Here is an 8,282-nt window from a genome sequence, read left to right as displayed (position 1 = left end):
GCGCCTACAAAAGGAATGGCTAATGTTCATTCAGAGGGAGTCACCGATGTTAAAATAACTAACAACGAGGACATTCCTGAACACAAATGGCCATATATGAGGGAGATGTTTGTAATAATCGGCGTCAAAAAGGATTCCTGGCGAATGCGTTGTGAATTGTGTCACCCAGGGGGGGTCTAGCCCTTTATTAGGTTGGCTTCAGCCCCCTGTCTCTAATCTCAGCCACCTTAAAACTATAAGGATCATTTTTACTTTCATAAATAAACAATAAAAATGACTTTAAAATGCTGGACATGTCGTCGATGGGAAAGAAAATTATTTATCAATTTTATCCAAGAGCGATTTTTTTTTACTTTGCTTTTACACGCGTGTGTTGTAGTGTTTCAAAAGTGCGTCTTCAGCTGTCTGCTTTATTAGAACGGAGGAGCACGGGTACGCGCAGCGTGCACGCGCAGTCAGAGCTGGAGGCGTTTATCTATAACGTTAATCGCAAAGACGGCAACCAAAAGCAGTGAAATGTCACTATTCTTATTACCAGAGTTGTCATATAATATATAATATAGAACTCTTCTTGTTTTAAATTCTCACTGAGGGCTTAAAACCCTAAAGTTGAAACCCTAGAACCGCCCCTGGTGTCAACCCAAAAAACACGAAGTGCTTAATTTAATTAACATTAATTTTGTCATTTGTAAAACATCACAATTTTGAGTTGTTTTCATGCACAGAGCTGGAATCTCCCTACAGTTTGGGATATGGCCTTGGTGATACACTTGGTATACATTATACTTCCAAAAGTATTGGGTCACCTGACCTTTCCTGCTATATGTGGTTGTTTTCTGATCTCATCCCTACTGAACACCTTTGGGATGAATGTGAACACTGACTCCACCCTACCTCACCTACATCAGTGCCTGCCTTTTGTAACACTCTTGTGGCTGATGAACACAAATATCCATCAACACACTCCAAAATTATATATACATACACACACACACACACACACACACACACACACATATATATATATATATATATATATATATATATATATATATATATATATATATATATATATATATATATATATAAAACATGACGTCCAGTTACCAGCATGACACTAAACAGGTAGTAGTAACAGCGACTTTTTACTTAAGTACATATCAGAGCCCATACTTCTTTACTTTAACTTGAGTAAAAGAGTGTTGTCACTACTTCTACTTTTACTGGAGTCTTTTAAAAAAATGAGTATCTGTACTTCTACTTGAGTAAAGGATGTGTGTACTTTTTACTTTACAACACATCCTATCAGGTGGGTTATAAAATCAAAAAGATGGTTATTTGATTTGTTTAAAGATTTGAGGAGATATAAATTCTGGTTTCAAAGTGAATTTCATAAGTTTTATTTGTTCAAATAGTTTTAAAAAAACGTGGTTGAATTATGACTATACGTTTAATGTGAATTTAAATAATTTTTATTTAAATTAATTTCATTAAAATTAAAGTATTACACGTCATACGTCATTGTAATTTTGGCACCTATACTTTTAAAAAAGTATTTTAAGGTTAGATGAGTGTTGTTTGTTTGCATAATGATATTTTCTGTGCCACCCCAGAGTAAGTGCTGGCCACCCCTATGAAATATCCCTGGCTCCGCCACTGCCTCTAACACACACACACACAAATATAAATAAAGAATTGTGTAATAATTAATACTTTCCAATAATAATAATAATAATAATAATAATAATAATAATAATAATAATATTTTACACTTAAGAAACAAGTCTTCAGTTCCCCTTTGTTATTATTGTCCTTGTTTTAATGTCTGTTCCTTCCACGGAAAGAAAAAATGGGGGGGAAAGTAGAAATAGTCCAGTCAGGTGAATGAAAGGGAAAAATATACTTACCGTGTTTTTACTCCTGAAATCTTTTATTTTTCAGTCGTAACCAAATGGAGCTGCTGATTTCTGCAGGCACGCATGCGCACGCACGCACAGAGAGAGAGAGAGAGAGAGAGAGAGAGAGAGAGAGAGAGAGAGAGAGAGAGAGAGAGAGAGAGAGAGAGAGAGAGAGAGGAATGTTTACAAAAGAATAAACCACTTACTTATAGCTTCTTAAATTTTATGACAGTTTAAAGGAATTAACCCCTGAGGGGCGGGTGAAATCTGATTTCCACCTAACAATGTGGGCAAACACACACACACACACACACACACACACACACACACACACACACACACACAATGTCTACTTCTACTCTACTCTAGACTTCTACTCCAAACAACCACAAACAGGAGATACCACTTCAGCAGGGGTTCACACAATATCTCAAACTTCATTACAATAGAAATGAAACAATAAACAAACAAACCAATCATTTAAATAAATGTTCATATAAAATACCAGATTTATATAAATCATTTCTATACCCCTAACATCAAAGGCGAAAGTTTGATTTTGACATAATTTATTTGACATTGGTGGGGACAACATATGTATATATCCCCGTATTTTGTGCATAAAACTGTTGTTATAAGAATACTTTCTACCTCACATACCGGTAACCTGCATAATCACGTTGCATATTGCTTCATACAACGGAATATAGCTGCAGCCGAACTCAACACATTAGCGGGAAAGACAAAGCCAATTAAACAGCGGCGTGGGTTAGAGAGGCGGGACTCAAAAAATTCAAAGCCAATCCTTTTAGAGAGGTGAGTTACAGAGGCGGGATTCATTGCAGGGGGTAAATCTGTTAACCGTTTGTGCTCCACTAGTTGCGCTTTTTTTTACAGAACGCCGTTGTAAAATATTTTCATTTTATTTAATGATTCCTGGATGAATGTTAAATGAAATAAGTAAAAAAGCACAATACACAGACGGATATCAGTGGTTATGTATAAATATATATAGGTTTGGTCGAATTATCGCTAGGGACAATTGAGTGTTCCTTGGATATTAGTAGGGACATGTCCCTACCGTCCCTACCCAAATCGACACCCTTGCCTAACATCCCCATGTTTGTTTTGTTCCTCCACAGTCACCTGGTATGAAGTTCAGGACTTAAGACTTATATCTTAGACTTTATATCTCAGAACGCTGACTTTGTCCTTGCGACACACATCCACTAGATGGCGACATCTGACCGCAGTATGTGAACCACACAATGTGCTGCATCTGTTACTGCGCTCTGTCACTAAACTTTTATCCTCAACATTAGTATGCAGAACATTTCATGTAAGCAAGGTATGATATTACTGTACAATATTTAATACTTTAAAAGTAAATCTGACTACATCTATGTAATGTTACCAGCACATTTCCAGCATCAGTAAAGCTGATATAGACCAATATCTTCACAGATTGTTTATTTAACACAGTTGGGTATCTAAACTGCTCCAATAGTTTTAAACCATTCTAATAGTTAACAATGTTAAAAATTAATGCACAGGGTCATGTAGGTTTGGATTTTATTTTCCCTACATAATAAAAACCTTCATTTAAAAACTGCATGTTGTGTTTACTTGTTATCTTTGACTGATATTTAAATTTGTTTGATGATCTGAACCATTAAAGTGTGACAAACATGCAAAAAAATACAAAAAAATCAGGAAGGGGCAAACACTTTTTCACACGACTGTAAATCATCAAACACTTTGCCAACAAACAGACACTTTGCCTCTAATACGGGACACTTTCTTTAGACGGAGACAGGTTAAAAAAGTGATTAAACAGGCAAAACCGGTGAAAAAACCAAGAATTATCCATTAATTGAAAACACACAAATTATGTAAAAACGCACGTTCTTAATGTGCTTAATGACATGCAGCAGAGCGGGTGGTGGGCGCGGTTTAAAACCACTAAAAACCACGACTGCGTCCTGGATGCAAACATATTTGCTCTCAATATGTCTCATTTACAGATTGATTATCTTACAGGAGAATTTCTGGAAAAATGACACTATTTAAATGGTCCAATTGTTTACAGAAACAAAGCAATTGAAGAACATGATGCTCAGTTACTCGTGGACTTGGCTGTTACTTTGGGTACGGCTATATATTGACCGCCTTACCTGTTATCGAAGTTGTTATCGAAGAAAACTCAGAAATACTGAGTATTTTCTATACAGAAAAATCTAAAATTCATTGACCTATAAAGCTTGCTTTACGAAATCCTGTAACACCGATATGAACAGAGATCAGGCTTTTATTAATTTTATTATTGTTTGGTGATACCACTCCACTTGGTCCGTGGTAACATTAATGATACTGACAACGGATATTTTTACACTTCATCCCCCAATGGAAATTTTCAGAAGCAGGAGGGTAAAATCGTTTGTTCTAAACAGTGTACTGATGCTTTTTTAATATCTGTAGCAGGTAAACCTGGAGACAGTGGCTCTCCTATTTACAAAGTTAAAGATGAAATGATTGGCATATCGAGGTGTCATGACGGAAAGTAAATATGGCTTCGGTTCTGCAATATCTCAACAGTTTTTACCCTGAGTCTAAACACCAGTGTTAATGAAAAATTCCAGAAAAACATATTTAACCATTTGATTAAACAAACGTTCAACTGAATGCTTTATTTAACAATTTTATCCATTCAATAATTCAAACATCTACAGAATAATTTCGCCATGTTTTATGATCATCATTACTATTACTCAAGATCAGCAGATATATTTTATTCTTACCACATTATTGATCTGATTCTGTTCCATCCCATCGAGTCTTGTTTATTTATTTTATTGAACAACTAAATTTGAGGAGAAAAAAATCCACAATGTCAATGTTAAAGCAACAACGACAAAGCTAATGGAAAGTTCAACATCAGAAGACTGAGTGCACAGGAAGTGGACGCCGTTCACGCAGCTCTAACTGTTTGTATGATGTGTCAGCTGTCTGTTTTGAGATTTGTAAGCTTATTGAATTTGAAATAAAAAAGACTGTTTTGAACTCATTCACCTTTTGTCTTCATTAACTTTAATACGATTTAAGTCTTGTTTTAGTAATTTATAGTGGACGTATAGTTTAAGCTGCATTTCATCTTTGTTATGATAGTGTCAGGACTCAGCTTGGACTGTTGGCCATGAGCCTTTGTTTATGTTCCTCGTTGCGTGTCTGCCCCGCCTTCGTCAGCCCCTCCCTGTCTCCACACCTGTTCCTAATCGTGTCTCATTTGTCTTTTGTATTTAAATGTGCCGCGTTGCCTTGTGCAGCGCGGAATCAACTGTTGTCTTTGTCTGGTCTAGTCTGTGTTATATTTCATGCTTTTCGTTATTAAACCCAGTTATTTTTGCCATCCAGCATTCATGACTGACTGACTGAATGACTGACTGACAGACAGACAGACAGACAGACAGACAGACAGACAGACAACTTTATTGTCATTGCATAATACAGGTACACAGCAACGAAATCCAGTTTGGCATCTAACAGACGTGCAAAGAGAAGCAATTTTGCAAATAGACAAGTGCAGATAAATATGTAAACATATTTACAGCATGTAATATATAGATATATATTATGTAAAGTACATGAATAAAAACCAATCATTAACCAAACAAAACAGGTCCTAAATATTTGTTATAATAATATTTTATTGTAATATAATATATATTATTATATACACAACAAAATGTGTAGACAAAACAATCTATAACCACAGCGCTAGCACAAATCTAAAACGGGTCGTGTAACAGTTTAGCAGTTTTAGTGACACTGAGAATATAAAATTGTTTGTTGATGTTCTTAATCACTCCTCTGTGTGTCAGCAGAAACTTGAGTGGTGGTTAATGTGTTCAATGGAGGTTTTATTAAGAAAAGAATCATTGGTAACGTTTTATAATAACTGCACACTATTAAGAATTAGATAAGCATGAGTAAATAGTTAATTAATCATTTACAAAGCATTGCTCCTGCATTAGCAACCAGTTTATAAATGCTTTATTCTTGATCAAAAAGCATACAATCATGTGCTTAATAATTACATTTACATCCTTAATTAATTAATTAATTAACGATCAATTTATATTTTAAAAATCAACCAGTTATTTATGGGGTGTCAGTGGTTCAGAAGATCATTTAGAAAGTCTAATGAATTATTTAGATGAACTGTAACTGAGTGTTAATAAATGCTTTATAAGCACATATTCTTAATATAAATCATGATAAATTCAGTTAGTTAAAACTATTTACTACTTTTTAGTTAACTATTTTGTGAGCTCATCTAAAGCGAGGACTATCCATGCCTTGTAAAGCAGTTGTAAAATAGATTTAAAGGCTCAGTTAACTTCTCAACAACAAGGAAACAAACACAGCACAGCGTGATACAGTACATAGAAACATTTACAGTATCACAAGATACAAGCATGGAACTGAACAACTTGCTGACAGGTAACCTGACCCAAATTGAAAAAGATAATGTCAGAAAGACGAGGCGTGTTCTTGCCTAATATATCACACCCCTTGATAGGAGTTATTTTTAACACAATAGTCAATATTATTCAGGTCACCTTTCAGTGGTTTTTAATATTATGGCTGATCGATGGATAATCTAACATACTCGTGTTGACTTGAAAGAGACAGTAACAATAATAACTGATCCCACCAACAGCCATCACCTACTGTAACAACAACCTAGCAACCGCCTGACATAACGTAGCCGATATGAATATATGTTTTATGCTTTTAATGGGAATAGATCTGCATGGGCAGCCTGTGATTCATGGGACTGCTGTGGACGGGCAAACATTTGAAGACTTTGTGCTGACCTGTTAGTTCCACAGGAGCTCTTGGTTGCCTAATTCCACTACAAACTGTTCAGGAAAGGACAACTGTCACCAATTAAGTGTGGGATCCCTTCCAAGTCTGGTTCCTCTCAATGTTTCTTCCTCATTTCATCTCATGGAAATCTCATTAGGGAAATTGTTAGAGATATATAGTATTTCTTTTTTATTAAACTTAAACATTTTCATTCTGTTTCAATACAGATGTAAAGCTATACAAATGAATTGAATTAATGTTTGAAACTTTGAATATTATAACTTTCAAGGTCTGGAGACAAAAGGGACAAAAGATAATAAGAAAATATTAGAATCAATATGGGAAGTTTGGTTTAACTGGTCTTTAATTAATATCCATATTCATGTCTAGAAGCACAGAAAACCTACAGTGAAATAAACAATAATAATTTCTCATACTGTACACACAAACATGTGATCCACAAAATATTTGAGGTAAATAGTATAAGTGTGATTGATTTCCAGGAAAATGATCAGGACACAAGAAATGAAAGTGAAGTGAAGTGAATGAGTAAAAACAAAACTGTAAATCCAGTAAACTTGTTCTGAAGCAGGACGAACTGGAAGAACTGGAAGAATAATTGAACTTATAAATAATTTCCTCATAAATAGCCTGATAGTGATGTAAAAAGAAAAAAAATATTAACGCAATCAAATTATTCATTGTACATTGTATTCAATGACACAAGTGACAAAATCTCAAAAAATGATCAAAAAGGGAGAAAAAAATCCAGTTTGGCATCTAACAGACGTGCAAAGAGAAGCAATTGTGCAAATAGACAAGTGCAGATAAATATGTAAACATATTTACAGCATGTAATATATAGATATATATTATGTAAAGTACATGAATAAAAAACAATCATTAACTAAACAAAACAGGTCCTAAATATTTGTTATAATAATATATATTGTAATATATATATTATTATATAGACAACAAAATGTGTAGACAAAACAATCTATAACCACAGCGATAGCACAAATCTAAAACGGGTCGTGTATCAGTTTAGCAGTTTTAGTGACACTGAGAATATAAAATTGTTGTTGATGTTCTTAATCACTCCTCTGTGTGTCAGCAGAAACTTGGGTGGTGGTTAATGTGTTCACTGGAGGTTTTATTAAGTAAAGAATCATTGGTAATGTTTTATATTAACTGCACACTATTAAGCATTAGTTAAGCATGAATAAATAGTTAATTAATCATTTACAAAGCATTGCTCCTGCATTAGCAACCAGTTTATAAATGCTTTATTCTTTATCAAAATGCATACAATCATGTGCTTAATAATTACATTTACATCCTTAATTAATGATCAATTTATATTTTAAAAATAAACCAGTTATTTATGGGGTGACAGTGGTTCAGAAGATAATTTGAACTGTAACTGAGTGTTAATAAATGCTTTATAAGCACATATTCCTAATATAAATCATGATAAATTCAGTTAGTTAAAAACTATTTACTACATTTTAG

The sequence above is a fragment of the Tachysurus fulvidraco genome, chromosome 3, assembly GCF_022655615.1.
Source record: "Tachysurus fulvidraco isolate hzauxx_2018 chromosome 3, HZAU_PFXX_2.0, whole genome shotgun sequence".
NCBI lineage: Eukaryota > Metazoa > Chordata > Actinopteri > Siluriformes > Bagridae > Tachysurus > Tachysurus fulvidraco.
This window is presented reverse-complemented; position numbering follows the sequence as displayed.